Source organism: Musca domestica, unplaced genomic scaffold, assembly GCF_030504385.1.
Source record: "Musca domestica strain aabys unplaced genomic scaffold, Musca_domestica.polishedcontigs.V.1.1 1, whole genome shotgun sequence".
Lineage (NCBI taxonomy): Eukaryota > Metazoa > Arthropoda > Insecta > Diptera > Muscidae > Musca > Musca domestica.
Genome location: NW_026712114.1, coordinates 36,334,761 through 36,357,212, shown reverse-complemented (window position 1 = coordinate 36,357,212; position 22,452 = coordinate 36,334,761). Strand labels below are relative to the sequence as shown.

The window sequence follows — 22,452 nt, the reverse complement described above, 5'->3', positions numbered from 1 at the left end:
TAAAATTTTATATTCCAGTAATCAGGTTAAGTTCGTAAAAAGGCCATGTCGGTCCACGTTTTCATATAGCCCCCATATAACGGTACCTCCCTATATTCGTTTAGCGTCATTATTCACCGGAGTAGTTTCAGATAACGTATTTAGAGTATGTAATGAGAACTACAATATGTAACAGAACATTGTCTATGCAGGTCCACGTCTTCGTATTGACCCTATATAGCAGTACCTCCCTACATTCGGTATTTTGACGATTTTTGGTACAATACTCACCGTAAATGTTTAAGATGTCGTATTTGTCGTATTTCGTAATTGATGCTACAGCCTGTGACAGAAAATTGTCTATGCAGGCCCAGGTCTTCGTATAGCTCCGATATAACGATACCTCCCTATATACGGTATTTTGCTGATTTTAGCTACATTATTCATCATTTATTTCATGTTTCGAATTTGAATATGGTAATGGGTTATGACAAATTATACCTATATAGGTCCACGTATTCGGTATTTTTAAGATTTTAAGAGATTTTTTAACGGATTTTATTTTTGAAAATTTCCAAATTCGTTCCAAATGGTGGAGGGCTTTTTAATTTGTCATTTTTGTGTTGCATACTGCCGAATTTTTAGGATGAGGATTACGTTTCCATAAATATTGTTATTGGAAATTTATTGTCAGCTTCAAACATTGACTCAACATCTAAAATTTGTGATGACGAGATTTCCACATTCATATGTGGATTAACAAAACGATTCCTAATAATATAATAATCTGAATAATCTGTTTTCCATAAGATGACTTATTGAAACCAGCAGAACATACAAGTTCGTTTTGTTGGTTGCAATGAAAATCCTATATACTTTTTTATACCCTCCACCATGCATAGTATGGAGGGTATATTAAGTTCGTGATTCCGTTTGAAACTCATCGAAATAACAATTTTACACCCAACAGGTAGGTCAAGTTCCAAGATGGGCTATATGGGTTCACGATATCGTATAGCCCTCATATAACAGTATCCCCCGATATTCGGTATTTTGATGATTTCAGCCACATTTTTCAATGGAATTGTCTGAAATTCTACGCAAGGAGTTCTTGTCTATATAGGACCACAATATCGTATATCCCCCATATAATGATACCACCCGATATTCGGTATTTTGATGATTTTAGCCTCATTTTTTAACGGAATTGTCTAAAAATTCACACAAGAAGTTCCTTGTGAGTACTTAACCCCTTGAAAGAGAATTGTCTATATAGGTCTACGATATCGTATATACCCCATATAATTGTACCCTCAGATATTCGTTATTTTGATAATTTTAGCCACGTTAGACGTTATTCACCGCAATTGTTTCAAATTTCGTATATAAAGTTCGGAACAGTTACAATAGCCTATGACACAAATTACTTATACAGGACCACGTTTTCGTATAGCCCCCATATAACGGTTTTTATTTGAGCGGTATTTTTCGGACGGATTTTTTTTTGGTATATATAAATATTGATATATATATATAAAAAGTTCGGCCCGGCCAAATTTTTTTTGTTGAACCTGAATTCATTCTGCATATGCATATGATATACAGATTATCATACATTGACAATATGAGTCACTTAATTTGTCTCCGTCCGTCTTTTCATTGTAATTTTAACTGCGGCCAGGAGGGTAAGTATAAACCTTTTTTTACGAAATCTCGCATGTATTTCGAGGTTCAAAAAAAATAGGACCAACAAAAATGTTTTCCTGAATCTGCAGTGAAATCGAATTTTTAAAATATTTTACCAATTTGGTTGATCGAACATCGAAATCGCCGGTGAAAAAAAACCAGAAAAAAGGTTTCGGTTCTACAGAAGCCATAACGAAAGTTATAGTCGTTTAGGATCCGACTATAGCCTTTCTGATCTAAAGATGAATGTAGTGAGAATTTCAAAAATTTTAACATTACAATCATTGTTTCGAATTTGTACTTTATTTGAATTTAAAATTTAGAGCTTTGTCGAAAATATAGTCAATTAAATGGCATACTAGTTATTTTCGTGTCATAATAACGTCATGCATTGCTTTATCTTAAAATAATTTACTTTTTTGTAGCACATATAAATTTGCCTAATCATATGTAAGGATAGCTCACTTTTTACATCTGCGCTAATTTCTAACACCTTGAACTGCTCAAGGATAAAACCCAACCACCAATAAGTTTCTTTTTTATGCATTTTCCTCTTATCGCAAAAATCTATAGTTTAGATAAAAAAGAGTTCTCTACAATTTTACTATATTTTCCCTTAAGGGGTGTGGTACGCATTAATCTTTTCATATTTTTAATAATTTTGGAACATAAGAAAAATGATGTTAAAATTAGAATGGGTGTTTTATTTTGTGCTAAAATAAAACCCCTTACATATTTAACACTGAACCCATTATGACTTGAGGCACATAACAGCTTGCTAATCAATCTGACATGGGTCAAAATAAACACATCATAAACATCCTCCCTCATAATGGGGTTTGGGAAATTTACAATACATTTATGGAAAGCATAATTATGTATTTAACTTAACATGGTATGTTCTCACATAAATTAACCCAAAGTATTTTTCACCCTAGCTCTGGGTATGTTTAACAAACAAAGTATTTGTCTTTAAAAAAAATGGCAAATAAAATGTATTTTCAGCCCTTTCCACGAATTTTCGAACCACTGTCCCTAGAGTGTTTTACAGGTTATTTTTACACATCTCCATTTCGCAGCTTCCACAAATGCTTACATAGCTTTCGACAAACTGTAATATCAACAATCCATCGCTTTACTTTTCCTAAAAAAATTACTGCACAATGCACGAGTCAGACAAGGGTGTTTGCCTATGATCTATTATGCCCACATACATCTCCCTACATCTCTATAGACCTGAAAACATGTTCTCTTCGCCACGGCCCTTAGTGCTTCGTGGACTTTCCAAGCATTATATGAAATTTAAAAATATATATATATTTGGCTTTTCATTCTTCTTTTTTTGCTTCTCTGGCCGATTTTCTTTCCCATGACTTGTTGATGTAAAATAAATATTTTGATATGAGATTCCGCGTTCCTTTCGAATTGTTTTACATCAAATCATCGTCGTCAGACAGCATCAGTCGGCTGGTACTGTTTGTCAAATTTGTAGGGCATCTTGGTTGTAACACATATTTACATGTATGTGTGTGTATGAGTGTAATTTGTATAAGCACACACACACACATCTATATAAAAGAGCCAAAAATCATGAAAGTTGAAAATGAAACGTTTTAAATTTCTTGGCATACGTTACATGACATGACGAACAGTACGAAGTCAGATTATTGTGGAGGTATGCAAAGATGACAAAAGTAGCAAATTAAAACTTAATGGAAATGTATGATATCTTCATATTAGGATATCTTTTAATGCCCAGAAAATATGTGGATAAAATTGGGTCATGGCCGTTTTTATGATTTTAGCCTCAATTTCCAACCACATCTACTATAATTTAATATGTGGTAAGTAAATTTATTATAATTTTAAGAATTTGGGCTATAGATAAGCTTTTTTCATGCACACAATTTGCAGTAGCGATGATATATTTGTTGTGGGCTCCGTATACGGGTGAGATAAAAAATACTGCAACAAAGTCAATGGCCATAATTTTTAAATTTTTTTTTAATTTTATTAAATGAAAGCAGAAAATTTTGGAAATATCATCACATTTTAGAATAAGTTTAGATTTGTCGGAATTGGTAACCTTTGGCACGAATTATGGCCTTCAAACGGCTAATGATATCGTCACACCCTGCCCGAATTTTGCTCTGCGGTATTTTGGTCCATCCCGGCGGAGCGCTTGCTTGAGGTTATCGACATTTTGGTATTTTTTAGTGCCAACCTTGCTTGGTGCTTGGTGGACGTTGTGCGCTGGAAATGAAGCGAAAAACCTCATTTTGTTACCATTCTTGGGTGGCGCGTGTTGAGTGCGATGGTGCTGAGTCCTGTTGGAATGTCTAAGGTCTCTGGCTTAAATGTTGGCGTGCCCAAGGCTTTAATACACCCTCCAGAATATTTTCGCGACAATATTCGGCATTAATTCTGATGCCACGGCCATCGGCTGTTATGGCGGCCCACACCTTTACCATGGGCGGCGCTTGAGTTCTGGTGGCCAACCGAAGGTGCACATTTTGAGCTGACCTCTTTGGCAATTTGTTTGTTTACAAACTGCTGCACAACGATTTTTTTTATCGGAGATAACCAAGTTCGGCAGTTCACCACTTTCGGCCAAGCGAAGCAACTCTTTAGCTCTTTTAAGTCTATTTTCTTTCTGTAGCGGAGTAAGTTCTTGCACTTTTTGAAATTTCAATGGCTTGTTCAGTTCCCCAGCCATTTTTCGACCACTGCGACGCGGGTTTCGATCAAGTCGCTTCTTTACTTTTCGAACCATTTCTACTGATGTTGCTGTTTTCTTCCATCCACTTCCTTGATGTCGGGCTACGCTACCAGTATCACGGAAACGAGCGATGGCAGGAGACACAAAAGATTTATTCACATTCAAATGAAGGAGTGCTCTAACGATAGCCGCTTGTGGTTTTTCAGCCAAGTACAATGAAATCACACTATCACGCTTGAATTCCATCACGAATAACTTTTTTTCTGTAAAATTATCCCCAGAATGTTTTTGAACGCTTATCAACAATATAATGAGCTGTCACTGGAATAATATTAACATCTGTCGGATGAATGGCTTTGAAATGAGAGCAGTCTGGAGTTAGTTGCAGTTTTTTTATCTCACCCTGTATATATGGGAGCTGTAGCTATATCTGAACCAGTTTTCACCAAAATTTGAAGTACATGCTTCTGCGCTGTATTCCAAAGATTAGTGTTGTGGAGTATTACGCACGTTTTTCACCAAATTTGATGTACTTACTTCTGGACTCAAAGTGTTCGGATGTGATAAAATTCGGGTAATTTGGATTGGTATTGGCCATTTGGTGCACAATTAACCCGATATCGGCTGAAGATATATATGGGAGCTATATCTAAATTTGAACCGATTCTTACCAATTTCAAAAGGGTTCGTCCTTGGGTCGAACAAATATTATTTTTAAAATTTCATCTCAATCGGATAATAAATGCAAAAAGACATGGACAGGCTGACGTACGGACAAGCGGACTGGCATGCATGAATCGACTCAGAAAATAATTCTATGAGGATCCTCAAAAGTAACTATGGGTCTTTCTCGCTGCACAAATGCACAAAGACATAATACCTGGTCTAGTATATAAATATCAAATTCTTCAGACGACGAAAACGTGGGCGGACCTGGACCGCGCTTGAGAAAATCTAGCACTAAGCAATAAATATTCCAAAATTACATATTTGTCAGCAGCCATAAAATACAACATGTGAACATTTCGGTGATCTTGTGCGCTGACGCATACGATAATGTGTGAAATAATAAAGATATCGATGCGCTTAGTAGATGTACAAGACCACTGGAATGTAATGACAAGCAGCCCTGAAATGTTCTCCATTCAATATTAGAATAGAGAAGAATAATTGTATGGCTGCGATTGGGATAAGTTAGATTAGTTTCATTAGTACTTAAATTTTTAAATAAAATCTAGAATTGAAACTGCATTCAAAGAATAAGGTTGTTCTTTCTTTTCTCACATTTTATATGTGGTCCTTCGAGCCGGTTATAAAATAGAATCAAGGGATGATTTTGGCTTCTATTCTCATTTAAACATTGGTCCTTCGAGCCAGATAGATAATCGAAATTACACTCTAACGAAGCGGTCGTGTTTTCTTTATCACTTTACATTGCTCCATTCAAGCCGAATAGAGAATAGAATTGCCAACCGAAGAGTGAGGTTAGATTCTCCCTAATTTACACTGATCAAGAGTATATGTACCTTGTAGGGTCCAGGATTTACAGGGGGAAATTTCTTTAATTTTATTTCGATTGCTCATCGTTCCAACCAATCGATGCGATATATAGATATTTTTCCCAAATTTCCATAGAAGTTGACCGCCATAAAATCATTGATTGGAAATGTACATTGACCCTAGAATATATAACTTTTCCTATATTTCTCTCCAACATACAAAACCTCAATTTCTCCCCAATAGAAGTTGTACAAGTCTGTTATCATACGAATTCAGCCAAACACTGTAGACCCTCATCAGCAGTCGTGCTCATCAGTTTGATCTCTGATGTGAGTTCAACAAACATGTATGTAGGGGAAATTATATTCTCATGAGAAGCAAGAGTACAAGCAGACACATACACAACCGAACAAACAAGCAACACTTTTAAGCATACATCATTTCATCTGTGGTCGGTTGGGGCCATGGCAAGCACAACACATTCACACATCACGCTCTGAAACACCATTCGAACGAACATTCCTTTGGAAAATGATTTTAATGATTTCAACATGATTGATTACACATAGCGTACGTTGTATGTAACGGGGAGCAATATCTCATATGAGTGTATTGGTATATTTTGATTTGTTTATTTTTGTTTGTATTGTTGTTGTTGTTGTTGCTGTTGTTCTTAAGTTGATTTATTTTTATCATTTTCAATGGGTTTTCTTTCTTTTCTAGTTTTATTTTTAGCTGTTTTCTATTGACTTTCTTTCTCTAGGGAATTACACGGTTATCCATTATATTGTTGGCCCCGCCACTCCAAGAAGATCCAATCCAATATTTTGTTCCAGATGCATTGTTGTATTGTGAAAATATTTTTCTCAATTTCGTTGATTGCAACATGTTGCATTCTATTGTAAATATTGTTACACTCATAGCTATTGTTTCACTTTGTTCGTTCGGTTGCATGCGTTACAATGTGTTAGGAAATTAATCAACAGTATATTCGATCTTTTGTGTGAATTGGTATTCGCATCCAGGGATTTTGGTGTGATTCTTTTGTTTGTTTAACCCACAATGGCTGTAACGGTCTAACCTTTTGTTTTGGAGGTTTTTAATTATTTAGAAAACTTTTATGTTTTTATACGAAAGCTTGAAGAAATTCCAATGTTTGGTAGATAGTTGATTTTTGTTTTCATACGTTTGCCTTACAGGGTTGCCCATATTCGACGGACCCATCTGGCAACGCCATAACTTTTGACAGAGATGTCACATCGCTTAATGACATACCGCGTTTGAAGCGCCAGTCCAAGCAGATTTTTACCATGAACTAATACACGCCACGCGAGCGCTCTGAAATAGTTGAAATTTACATTCAACAGAAGAAGTCAATTGTGAAAGCTCAACGTGCTTTTAAAACATTAAAAAATGTGAGAAGTGCGCCTTCTAAGAACACCATTATGCTAGGAACACAATTGGAGCGAACGACGAATTTCGCCCTACGCGGCGACAAAATGAGCCGCGAAAATTCGTCGTATAAAACACAATACCGACGAAATTATAAAACAGCTGATGAAGTTGTTTACTTTTTGCTCATTTGTTGACTACAATGAATTATACAAGAACACATAATGCTTTACGTTCTCTATTATAATTTCACTTATGTCCATCTTCTCTATTATAAATTCACTGATATCCATCTTCACTCAGGCGCAAGTACACAAATAAATAAACAAATTAATTATGTTTTTTTTTTTATACGAGTAACAGATAGTAGAGTGACCATAACAAATTTTAAAGTAAAAAGTAACTTTATTTACTAAAACACATAAAATTCGTACAAGTATGGCCACCTTGTACTGTTTTGTTCGCCGGTCGCCGGCGTATGAAATAGAAATAAAGCTAATTGAGTTCGCGGCGACCGACGAAATTTTCGCCGGTGCCGTGATTGTGTGCACTTCCATATACACATATGTGTTTTATTTTTGACGACGAACATACGCCGCGACAAAATTCGTCGTTCGCTCCAATTGTGTTCCTAGCATTAAGCGTTTATACGAAAAATTTTCGACTGGTAAGGCTCTTTCTAATCCGAAGAAGCCATATAAAAGTCGACCAAGGTGATCGGCCGAGAAATCGCTGCCGTACGAGCCAGTGTTGAGAGGTCCCCAAGAACATCCCAAAAACGCCGTTCTCAGCAGTTGGGCATGGCTCGGTCCACTTTACAATGGATTATTCGCATTGATTTGCATTTGTTCCCGTACAAAATTCAATTGACCCAAAACATGTTGCCTGCGGACAAGGCTCGTCGATTGGAATGGGCCCAAAGGTCCGTCGAATATGGCAACCCTGTATTTCATTGTTTAATTTCGTTATTCTATATTTTGACCCTTTGTAAGGGAGGTGCTTTTTGAATTGGGTCGATATTGTCCGAACCTGACATAGCGCTGATAAAAATATTAAGATTTGCACAAAATCAAATGATCCTTATTTCTATGAAGTCAATTATTTTCTTTGAAAATGTTGACCGATGTTCGTCGTTTCCGAACTCGATCTAAGATTGGCAATAATATTACGATGTATCAAGTTTGGACTGAGTTATCAGACGCACCAGCCAGACAGACTGACGGACGGACATAGCGTGATCAACTCAAAATGTCCTTAAACGGGTTTGGTCCAAAGAGACCTAGGGTTTACACCCGTTATTTCGATGAGGCACGTTATGTCCGCATTTTTAGCCAGACTGAAGGTATAAACATATATTCATTTTAAATTCCCTATCGGAATATCGGAAAATACTTTTCACAGGGTCGGTGATAAAAATAAGCAAAACAATTTGAAATCTGCCATTTTTATGCCCTCCACCATAGTACGAAGGGTTTATTAAATTTGTCAATCTGTTTGCACCTCGAAATATAAATTTTAGAACCCACAAAGTATAAATATTCTTGATCAGCTTAGAATTTTGTCGATTTAACGATGTCCGTCCGTCTGTGGAACTCACTCTAGCTTCTGAATGAATTGAAGTAGGTTGATAACATTTTACTCAAATGTGTGTTTGGTCTGCAGGACTTTGGGTATTGAAAATGGTTATGTAGGTCCACGTTTAGGTGTAGCCCCATATCAGTGTACCTCCCTATATTCGACTTTAGCGACATTACAGTCTGTGGTAGAAAATTGGCTATACATGACCAGGTCTTGGTATAGCCGCCAATATAAATGTACCTGCCCATATTCGCCATTTTCACCGCAATTGTTTCCAGATTCGTATTTGAATGTCATGAGATATTCCACATGTTCAATACCTTTCAACTGGTTTGAGCAATGTTGTTTTATCCCTTCAAAAGTTAATGAGACAGACAGACGGAACTGTCTAAAAGGTCTTACATCAATATGAGGAATATATATTTTTATAGCCTACACCACATAGTGGTAAGGGTATTATGTCTTTGTGCATTTCTTTGTAACAGGGAGAAAGAAGCGAGATAAATCCATAGTTACTTTGTGCACCAAATGGCCAATATAAGTCGAAAGGACCCGAATTTTGGTACATCACACCGAATTCAGACTAGAAGCAAGTACATCAAATATGGAGAAAATCGGTTCAGACATAGCTATAGTTTCCATACATATGTTTCATCCGATTTGGTGTTTTAAGTCCCTCACATGCGTGATATGTACTCCAAATTAGATACAGCTTGAAAAAACCTCTGTCAAATTTTATCAAATCGGTTCAGAGTAGGATATAGCTTCCATATACACATATTTATCCGATATCAGGTTAATTGTGCATCAAATGGCTAATATCAGCCCAAATGGACTGAATTTTTGGAACCAGATATCGGATACAGCTCTGAAATAATTGTATCAATTTTGGTAATGATCGGTTCAGGTTTGGATGTAGCTCCCATATATATCTTCAAACGATTTCGGGTTAATTGGGCACCAAATAGCCAATATCTATCCAAATGACCCGAATTGTGGCATATCAAATTGAAATCAGTCTAGAATCAAGTTCATCAAATTTAATTTTGGAACATCTGCCCGAATTTATTCTAGAAGTAAGTACATCTAATTTGGTGAAAATCGGTTCAGATACAGCTTAGCTTCCAAATATATGTTTCATCGTATTTGGTGTTTATGTCCCTCATATTCGTAATATGCATTATTTTCGGTACCAGATATCTTATAGAGCTCGGAAATATCTTTGCCAAATTTTATCGAGAACGGCTGAGATTTGGTTATAGCTCCCATTTATATCTTAATCCGGTTTAAGGTTTATTGTTCAAATAATGGCTAATATTTGCCCAAATGGAGTTAATTTTGGGACGTACGTGATGTAAAAGATTAAAATGTCTCCGTCAAATTTAGTGAAAATCGATTCAGAGTTGGATATGCCTCCTATATATTAGTGCCCTCTGAAACCAAACTATAACTGCTCTTAAGCCAAATGTTGATAGTTGGTATGATTTACTTCAAATAAATTCTTTTGTTACGGGAGCTCTACTAAATATGCATAGTGGTGTAGGGTATCGTATAGTCGGCCCCGCCCGACTTTTCACTTTTCCTGACTGGTTTAGGCCCATAATTGATTACCTCGATGAGTTACACGCGGAATAATAAATTTAATATACCCCTCCATTTCAATTGCAACACCTCTAAACAAAAATTAAATTCAAAGTAGATTTAATGACATTTGGACATTTTAAGGGTTTGCTCCGAATTTCCAACTAAGTCAGCTGCAATTACATATTTTAGATTTTTAGTTGGTATTTTAACACCTTCAAATAAATGTTCAATGTGGATGGGCTTTTTAGTTTAGCACCAAATACAATTTACATTTTTCGTTGCATTGCCCATGTAAATTGTTGTGCCACGTTAGGTAGAAATGGTAACGGTAGCGTATACTTACTTTATCGATTCAGTATACGCCCCTGTGTACCGAATATATGATTGAAACATTTACTATTATCAGTCACTCATTTACCATAAAACCATAATTTTTTTGCTTGCATATATTTTACCCAACTCAAATCTGTTGTTGAGGTTAATTCACATAGAATATTTACATTAATTTTTTTTTATTAAAGGAATCCTTTGAATTACTTAAAGCCTAAAACTATTTTTGTGAATTATTCCAAGAGTGAAAAACGTCTCTCCAATTAATTAAGAAATAGGCATTAACCGACCACATGTCGAAAAAATGGGAGTACCCAGCAATTGAACAAAACAGTAAAGGGCAAAACAATTTCTCTTATATTTTGAATCTCCAAGGTTTTAAATGTGAAAAAAGTACGTAGAACCAGAAATACAAATTGGACACAAGCCGGCTAGCTATTTTGTTTTAAATAAAGACATTATTGCAAATACCACATTCCAACATTGTATATAATACAATAAACCAGTACAGAAAATTTTAAAGTCGGGCGGGGCCGACTTTGTGATACCCTGCACCACCTTGCATATTTAGTAGATCTTTACATAACAACTAAAAGTTTTTATGTGAGAATTAAATCATACAAACTATGAATATAATTAAATTTATAGCTCAAAAGACTATATATGCCGAAGCATTTGTATCTTTTCAATTCGGGCTTGTATTGCCCATTTGGTGCACAATTAACTTGAAATCGATTTAATTAACTTGAATTGATAAAGATATATATGGGAGCTATATCTAAATCTGGTCCGATCTCGATAAAATTTAGCGAAGGTATTTCTGAGCTGTGTTTGATATAAATCCCCCAATATTGTTCTTACAAAGTGCATATTACGTCTGCGGAGGACAAAAATAACAAATCGCATGAACAATATATATGGGAGCTATAGCTATATCTGAACCGATTTCGATCAAATTTGGCATACTTATTTTCAGGTCTAATTTGATCGCATGTGTACCAAAAAGGTAAATCGGACGAAGATATATATGGGAGCTACATCTAAATTTTGACCGATTATGTCCAATTTCAATAGGGTACGTCCTTGGACCAAACAAATGATTGTGCAAAATTTCACCTGGTTCGCGCAATAAATTCGACCCATACTTTGTTTAAAAAAATACATCGACAAATGGACGGATGGAATTGCATAAATCGACTCAGAATGTGATTCAATGCAGACCATCAAAAGGAACTATGGGTCTATCTCGTATGCCCGTGAAGATAAATTTTAAAATATAAATGCAATGTGTTGGCGCGCAAGGAGTTAAGTGAAAAATAGTTTTTTTTTTAATATTATTGATTTTTACCATTTTTTTGGATAAATCAACGTATTTTTAAATTAATTTAAATTAGATTAATTAATTAAATTAATTTAACAGGAAAATGACACAATTTCCCGACGAGGACGAATAACCAGAGTGGTGTTGGTGGTAGGGAAACTGCATGGAAAATGCTGAATTGCACATTTGCGCTATTGAGGCAGGTCTTAAATGAAAGGTCTCGAGGAGTACTTTCTGGCTATATAAGTTAACGTTAACTTCTTTATTTCTGTTTCTGTTGCGCGTGCAAGTTCGATGGCACTTAAATGTGCTTGCAAAATGCTTACAATGCATTCATGTCATTCATTCGTATAAACAACAGATAAATGCTTACATTTTAAGAAACCTAACTCTAAGAAATAATAAAATCAAAAGTGCTAACGTTGCACTAAATACATTGTCCAACAAAACTTAATTTTAAGAATAAAGGAAAAATAAAGTCAGTCCCATTTTGTCACTCGAAAAGAACGTTATGTTTAATTGGCGCCCAACGAAAAATTAAAAGCACCCAAACGGCTGCAAAGTTAATAAAGGCACCTCATGAAGCTGCAAACTGTCAACTAAAAATTAAAGCACCCAAACGGCTGCAAATTAATAAAGGCACCTCATAAGCTGCAAACTGCTAACTAAAAACATCAAAACCTGTGGAAGAAGGCACCTCATAAAGCTGCGTACTGGTAACTAAAAACATCAATAACCTGTTGGAGAAGACACCCTATAAAGGCTGTAAATCAACACTAAATCCCCAAAAGCTGTGGGAAAAACTTGTGGAGTACGAGAGAGTCAACGACATCCAGCCGGCTCAAAAGATTGAAGACACCCCCTTAGTAGCGGAAGCAAAAAGGAATACGGAGAATCAACAGGAGACGGCATGCTCTACAAAGTTTTATTGTAAGTTTAGAAAGAAAAGTGATAGTGTTTAAGTGAAGAAAAAAAAAACTAAAAACATTGATAAAAACAATTTCCCTATTATTACTTTTGAAAAGTTAAAACAAAACAGACGGCATGCTCTATAAAGTTGTATTGTAAATTTAGAGATAAAAAGTGATAGCGCTTAAGAAAAAAAAAAAAAAAAAAAAAAAAAACCCAAAAACTAAAAACATTGATAAAACAATTTTCCTATTATTAATTCTGAAAAGTTAAAACAAAACAAAATTGTAAAATATAATTTGTGTTCTAAAAGGTTAACAACTAAATAGTGATCGTTTAAAATGTCCAACCCAAATAACCTTATCCGACCACCCATCCTTAACGTCAATAACTCCGACGGACAAAATAATAACGGACAGAATAATAATAACAATAATAGCGCAATAAATTCAGCAAACATGGAACAAACCATTGCCGGAATCTGTGCACAGCAATGCCAAATTGCCATAGCCCAATTTTTAAGACCTAGTTCAGACATAGCAGGCGAAGACGAAACTATCGACGTCAGATATAGAGAAAACTTGACAGATTTAGATAAAGTACCCGACGTAGTGAGAAGCTTGAGAGAATTTTCAGGAAAAGCATCGGAATTCAGCTCTTGGAAAAAGAGTGTCGAAAGGATCCTTAAGTTATACGAATCTACAAAAGGTACCCCAAAATACTTTGCCATCCTTAACACCATAAGGAATAAAATCATCGGTAATGCCGATGCGGCCTTAGAGTCTTACAATACACCCCTTAACTGGAATAGTATTTCAAAGTGTCTAACGCTTCACTACGCAGATAAGCGTGATCTTACGACACTAGAATATCAAATGACAACCTTAATACAAGGTAACAACAGTATCCAAGATTTTTATCAAGAAGTGTATTCACACCTTACGCTTATTATGAACAAATTGTCATGTCTCGATGTAGGTAAAGAAGCTCTAGATATCCTAGCCCAAACTTATAGGGATAAAGCTTTAGACATTTTCATAAGAGGACTAAAAGGACAAATGTCAATTCATCTTGGCATGAAAGAACCGACGGATCTCCCACAAGCACTACAATTATGTCTCAAAATGGAAAATCAATTCGCTAGAGCACAATTTGCTAACTCACACAATCCAACAGTTAAAAATAATAGACTAAATTTTCAGAAACCACCCCATCCAAAAACTCATTTTCAAAATACGAATCAGATGCCATTTTACCCACAATTGGCATATTTGCCACAACACTCTGGTGTTCGACAAAATAATTCTAATCCTCCTATTTATCCTCGTAATAATTATAATCAACATAATTACCCCCAAAATCAAAATTTGCAACCACCAAGACCAACAGCACCAAAACCTCAGCCCAAGCCTGAGCCGATGGAAATAGATGCTTCCATGCAATCCCGAGCTGTTAACTACATGAATAGGCCAGCACAAAATAATAGATTTTATGGAAAGAGAAAGAGAAGAGAACATTCTGACCAATTTAGGAGACCTGATAAGGCACAAAGAAATTTTCATGTAGACACAGATGAATTAGGTCCCACCGCTGAAGAATACGAAACAATGTTAGAGCAGTATGAAAATCAAGAACAATTATCTGATCTCAATGATTACATAAAAAATCAATATGATGTTCTTGACAACGATGACAAAGAAGATACACAAGAATTCGTAGATATTCATTTTTTAGATTAACGAATTCGTCCTTACCTTATTTTGAATGTAGGACGAATTCAGGGCAAATTCTTAAAATCTTGATTGATACGGGTTCAAATAAAAACTATATCCAACCTGGACTTATAAAAAATCCTTTAGAAAATAAAACCCCGTTTTTTGCAAACTCAGTAGGAGGAAAAACAGCAATAACACAACACACTTTTATTAATCTTTTTGACAAAAATTGTTGCCCTCTACAATTCTTCCTTTTACCAACCCTTAAATCTTTTGACGGAATTTTAGGAAACGATAGCTTAAAAAAATTATCTGCTGTCATTTATACGTCAAAAGACTACATGCTTATAGACAATAGAATAAAAGTGAAAATAAAGCAGAAATTATCTAGATCTGTGAACACTATCGACCTTAGGACAGACCATTTAACCCCACAAGAGAAACAAAAATTAGATCTAGTGATCCAAAGACATAAATCACTCTTTGGGGAACCAAATCAAAAACTTACTTACACTACGACAGTAGTCGCCGATATTCAGACTACCAATGTCGAACCAGTTTATTCAAAATTTTATCCCTACCCTATGCATTTGAAAGGAGAAGTAGAAAAACAGATAAAGGAACTCCTCGATCAAGGTATAATTAGACCTTCACGGTCACCATACAATTCACCCATCTGGATCGTGCCAAAAAAATCGGATGCATCAGGCAAAGTGAAATACAGAATGGTGATAGACTATAGAAAATTAAATAAGGAGACAATTCGAGATAGATATCCCATCCCAGAAATAAATGAAATCCTACCACAAATAGGAAAAAATAAACTGTTTAGTGTATTAGATTTAAAAAGTGGATTTCACCAAATATTACTTAGGGAAAGTGATAGAGAAAAAACTGCCTTTTCTATTAATAATGCAAAATACGAATTCACTCGACTTCCATTTGGTTTGAAAAATGCTCCGTCCATATTCCAACGAGCCTTGGACGACATTCTTAGGGAGCACATTGGCAAAATATGTTTCATCTATATGGATGATATAATAATATTCGCAGAGGATGAAGATTCACATCTCAAGAATATTTCAACCATATTCGAGACATTAGAGAAAGCCAATATAAAGGTACAACTCGACAAATGTGAATTTTTGAAAAAAGAAGTTGAATTCCTAGGTTTCATAATATCCGATTCCGGTATAAAAACAAACCCAAAAAGGGTTGAAGCAATAGAAAAATTTCCACTTCCGTTAACACTAAAAGACTTAAGATCATTTTTAGGACTTTGTAATTTCTACAGACGCTTTATTAGAGATTATGCCAAAATTTCTAAACCTCTGACAATATATTTAAGGGGGGAGGCAGGACGTGCGTCCAAATACGTTTCCAATAAAATGGCCATAGATCTCGATCAAGAAGCAGTAGAAGCTTTTAATAAATTAAAGAGAATATTGTCATCGGAAGACGTAATATTGGCATATCCCGATTTTAATAAAGAATTTGAACTTACTACTGACGCTTCGCACTATGCAATGGGCGCAGTGCTTTCACAAGATAATAAACCAATTGTATTTTTGTCTAAAACTTTCAAAAAGGAAGAGGAACATTATGCAACAAACGACAAGGAGATGCTTGCAATTACTTGGGCTCTCAAATCCCTCAGAAACTACCTTTACGGTTCTGCCAAACTTAAAATTTATACCGATCACCTTCCACTGACATACGCATTGAATAATAAAACAGCTAATTTCAAGCTAAGAAGATGGAAAGCCTTCCTTGAGGAATTCAATTACGAATTACTATACAAACCCGGTAGTACAAATGTAGTTGCCGATACACTATCAAGACCTCCTAAAGAACCAGAAGAGATAAATGCTCTGACTTCGACCCAACACAGTCATGAAAGCTCATCTCATAATTTAATACAATACACTGACGCTCCGATAAACGCATTTAAGAATCAAATTCTCATCTCTTCAGAAGATGATGAACCATCTTATAAATTTGAAATTGTCTTTCCAACTTATCACAGACATACTATAAATGAACGAAATATTACACCAGAATTTCTCAGAGACATTTTGAAGAAATATTTAAACCCATCGGTAACAAACTGCTTAAAGACTAATGACGAAATCTTGGGAGTATTGCAAGAAGTGTTCCGTGATAATTTCACACAATACAAAGTCAAATATTCAAGACAAATGGTAACCGACTTGAAAAATGATGAAGACCAAGAAAACAAGATTATTGCTGAACATAATAGAGCACACCGAAATAGCGTAGAAAATAAAGCACAGTTATTGACAAAGTACTACTTTCCCAGAATGCAAGCTAAAATTAAAAAAATAGTCGATCAATGTAAAGTTTGCAAAGAAAACAAATACGATAGACATCCTAATAAGATAGGCCTACAGGAAACACCTATCCCACAAAATCCTGGACAGATTGTTCACATAGACATTTACATAACCGAAAAGACATCCGTATTGACGGCTATAGACAAGTTTTCTAAATACGCTCAAGCAAAAATTCTGAAATCAAGATCAGCAGAAGACATTAAAGAACCACTTAGGGAATTAGTCATATCCTTTGGAATTCCTGAAATAATAGTTATCGACAACGAAAGATCTTTTAATTCCAAAGCAATAGTTTTCATGTTAGAAAATCAGTACAACATCAAATTGTTCAAAATCCCGCCGTACAGTAGTACTGTAAATGGGCAAATTGAGCGGTTCCACTCTACACTGTCAGAGATAATGCGATGTCTAAAAGCACAGAACTTACACAAATCCTTCTCAGAGCTTTTACATAGATCCATTTACGAATATAATAACACAATACACTCAAGCATTCAAAAGAAACCAGTTGAAGCATTTCTTGGAAAAAGGGCAAACATGAGTCAGGATGATATAGAGAAAGAAAGATCCGAAATTGCCCAAAGGCTTAAAGAAAAACAAGCAGAAGATATTAACTACCACAATAAGAAAAGGACTCAACCAAAAACCTATACGCCAGGAGAAATCATATTCGTAAAAGAGAATAGGAGACTTGGGACAAAGTTAAGTAAGGCATACAGACAAGAAATAGTAAAAGAAAACCAAAATACAACTGTTATTACAGAATCAGGAAAAACCGTACACAAAAACAATATCAGAAATTAAGAAATCAAATATTTTCAGATTTTTATTCGCCACGGCGACCGCCTATGTCAAGATTTTGGACTATACAAACTCTCAAATTGTTGCGTTTGATTCCGGTTTGGCAAAAATTCAAGATGGTAACTTCAGGATAATTCATATCATTGACATCGACAAATATCAAGAAACAATAAATTCCCTACAAAACATCCTTTCCCAGAACATAACCAAACACCATTTCCTTCATCCCTTCCTAACCCATGAGCTGACAGAGATTCAAGGATACTTGGACCGTTTGAAGCCAAACGTGAAAAATAAACGATCATTGAATTTTATAGGTTCAGCGTGGAAATGGATTGCTGGAAATCCAGACCACGATGATTTTGAAATAATAACTCAGAAAACTAATGAAGTTCTAGAAAACAATAATAAACAAGTTGTAATTAACAAATTGTCATTGAGAAAAATTAATGAGTTAACACAAATAACTAATGAAATAATAAAAAGTATAAATTACAGTGATGTAAACAGAGATAGATTAAGTTCAAAATTAAAATTTAAAATAGAAATATTAAAACAAGAAATTGTAAATATTCAATACGCTATCCATTGGGCAAAAATAGGAATTGTAAACTCATTCATACTTTCATCTGACGAGATAAATATTATTAAAAATATAATTGAGAAAGATTCAATACCGTTTGTTAATGTAGAAGAAATCTTTGAATTTGCTCAAATAAAAATCGCAACTAATAATCAATCTATCATTTATATTATTAGAATACCAATGACAGACAACAAAGTTTGTAATAGATTATTACTGAAACCTATAAAATTTGAGAAGTTCGTCAATAAATTAAAATTCGAAAATGTAATAATGTGCAAACAAGATTTAAAATTATACGGAATCAAGAGTGAATGCATGAAATACAATAATATAAGTATCTGTAATAGCATAAACTTAGAAGCTATAGAGAATAAAACCTGTATTTCTAATTTGTTAAATAGCAAGACATCGAATTGCACGGTAACTGATAACAAAACAGTACCTGTTAAATAATTTCAATGAAACAATCCTAATAAATAATGTTGCACAAAGACTTATTGGATCGTATGTCATCCAATATAGCAACACTACACTAAGTATTTCCGACAAATCATATTCCTTTTTTGAAATAAGCCATATTCAACCATTACCGGCGATTCTGCAACCTAGGGAGTCTGTTCTCAGTATAGAAGAGACGCTCTCTTTAGAGTCAATTAAAGAAATTCAAATTAGTAACACAAAAGCCATAAATTTATTGGGAGGCAAATACGAGTGGGGTCAAACCACAAATTTTGGACTTACCTCCTTCGCGATAATATTGATAATCGTTTTCATTATAAGGTCCAAGATCTGCAAAAGGGGAAAAGAAATTATACTCACCCCGTCTATAGCAGATTCATGTCCGTATGACGCACGTAATCGTGTTCCTATGCCGGAAGTAGTGGAATTGCCGGGAATACGAAGAATTTCTCATATTCCCTATTTTTGACCGATCGAGGACGCTCGGTTTAAAGAGGGGAGGAGTTAACGTTAACTTCTTTATTTCTGTTTCTGTTGCGCGTGCAAGTTCGATGGCACTTAAATGTGCTTGCAAAATGCTTACAATGCATTCATGTCATTCATTCGTATAAACAACAGATAAATGCTTACATTTTAAGAAACCTAACTCTAAGAAATAATAAAATCAAAAGTGCTAACGTTGCACTAAATACATTGTCCAACAAAACTTAATTTTAAGAATAAAGGAAAAATAAAGTCAGTCCCATTTTGTCACTCGAAAAGAACGTTATGTTTAATTTATATGCCTTATATACCCAACTGATTTCAGATAATCGAATTTTTTCGATTTTCTAACCAAAGTGGCGGTTTCGGTAGTTTTTTGTGCAATTCAGCATTTTCCATGCAGTTTCCCTACCGCCAACACCACTCTGGTTATTCGTTCTCGTCGGGAAATTGTGTCATTTTCCTGTTAAATTAATTTAATTAATTAATTTAATTTAAATTAATTTAAAAATACGTTGATTTATCCAAAAAAAAAATGGTAAAAATCATTAATATTACAAAAAAAACTATTTTTCAATTAACCCCTTGCGCACCAACACATTGCATTTATATTTTAAAATTTATCTTCACGGGCATCTGTCTCGCTTCCTTTTAACTGTTACAAACAAACAATGGGTCAATGGTTCTTATTAAAATCATATCCCAATCTGATCCGATTTAAATATAATTAAAAAAAAAATTACTTTTACACCAAATTCCGCCACACCTTTCATATTTCATTGAAATTGGTGGAGAATATATATATGGGAGCTATATCCAAATCTTAACTAATTTCCAATTAATTTGTCACATTTATTATTGTAACCAAATTCCGCCACACATTCTGAATTTCATTGGAATCGGTCATATATATCGTGTTTGGTGCAAACCATGTATGAAATCGGCCGAAATATATATGTTAGCTACACCCAAACCTCAACTGATTTCAATATAATTTGGCATTTTTTTCTGGTGCCAGATTTCGTTTCTCTCGCTTTGGGTGCAACAAATATGTGAAATCGGCTGAGTATATAAATATGGGAGCTATAATCAAATCTGAGCGTATTTGAATATAATTTGTCAAATTTATTTTTTTACCAAATTTAACCACTCATGCCGAATTTCATTGGAATCGGAAATACGTATCGTGTTTTGTGCATGAAATATGTGAAATCGGCGGAATATATATATGATAGCTATATCCAAATCTGAACCGATTTTAATATAATTTGACTAATTTATTTTCTAATCCAAATCCCGTTACATATTCCAAATTTCTTTGGAATCGAGCATACATATCGTGTATGGTGCAAAAATACATGAATCGGTCGAAAATATATATGAGAGCTATATCCAAATCTGAACCGATTTTAATATAATTTGACAAATGTATATTTGTTTTAATTTCCGCTACACATTCAAAATTTCATTGAAATTAGAGATACATAGCGTGTTTGGTGCATCAAATACATGAAATCGGTCGAAAATATATATGGGAGCTATATCTAAATCTAAACCGATTTCAATTTAATAAGACTAATTCATTTTGGCTCCCAATTCCGTTACTTATTTTAAATTTCATTAAAATTGGAAATACATATCGTGTTTGGTCCACCAAATACATTAAATCGGCCGAATATGTATATGGGAGCTATATCCAAATCTGAACCGATTTCAATATAAATTGGGAAATCAATTTTTTACATAAAATCTATCACAAGTTTCAAATTTCATTGAAATTGGGGATACATAACGTGTTTGGTGCATCAAATGCTTGAAATCGGCGGAAAATATATATGGGAGCTATATCCAAACCTGAACCGATTTCAATATAATTTGACAAATTTATTTTCGGATCAAATTCCGTCACTCATTCCAAATTTCATTGAAATCGAACATTCATATTGTGTTTGAGGCATCAAATGAACGAAATCGGTCGAAAATATATATGGGAGCTATATCCAAATCTGAACCGATTACAATATAATTGGCAAACTTATTTTTGTTCCAAATTCCGTTACGCATTCCAAATTTGGAGACTGTATCTTTAATCGATCAATAGATATGTGCATATAAAATCTAAATTTTTGGGAGGTACCTCCGATTCTGATGCTATATCTCCAGTTTCAAGTGGAAATTCAAAAATGTATATAGCCTATGTTACTTTCAGGCGATGTTGCAGTATATATGGAAATTTTCAGGAAAATCTATTCAGCGGTTTTCGAGTCCATAAATTGCAAACAAACAAACATACAAACATTTTCCTCTTTTATAGATATAGAAGAAGATAGATTTACCAATTATTTCTGAAGGTAACAAAACAACAGGCGGTCTCTGATAAACAATTTCATCTGAACTAAATCTAAATGTGTGTTAAATAATTATTTATTTATTTTTGCACAACAATAAAACCATCATCAAATCTCTGCATATGTATGTGTCTGTTTGGAGGCCAGGAGGTGGGGGAAACTTTTATGCTAACAAAAAAAAGAATACTTAAATAATAATAAAAACCTTGATTATTGTTAGACCATTTTAAAATCACATAAATCTTTTTCTAGTTAAAGGCAAATTTTTCTTCTTCTGTTTTTGTTAGCCTAAGCATGCAGTTGCATGCAGTTAATCGGCCAGAACTATAAAATGTGTCAAAAGCATTTAAAAGTTATGGCTAAATGTCTGCAGGCAAGAAGTTTGAGGCAACGATGAAGAGCCAGCGATAATCCCATGAAAAAGTTGCACTCGCAATGCAAGAACATAAATTATAAAAACATAAAAATTGGATTATGGCAAACAATGCGTTATTGTGTGCGTACAGCAACGTCGTCGTCATTAATAGGGAAATGCATTTTTAATGACCAAAGCACAAGAACAAGCAGAAATAACAAAGAATGAAATAAAACAAATTGATTTTTATGATGAATTCAAGAAAATGGGCAAGTGAGTGGAAAATTGAATGCTCAAAACACTGATTTTAGTTAAATTGGAGTAGATGTCCACAATTAAAAAAATTGTTAAAT

The 22,452-nt window shown here is 34.5% G+C and overlaps 1 protein-coding gene across 11 annotated transcripts in view; it reads left to right on the top strand.

Annotated features, from left to right (window-relative positions):
* The window catches only part of LOC101894270 (tropomodulin), a 359,112-nt gene that overhangs the window by 72,305 nt on the left and 264,355 nt on the right, over positions 1-22,452 (top strand). The gene's annotated exons all lie outside the window — the stretch shown is intronic.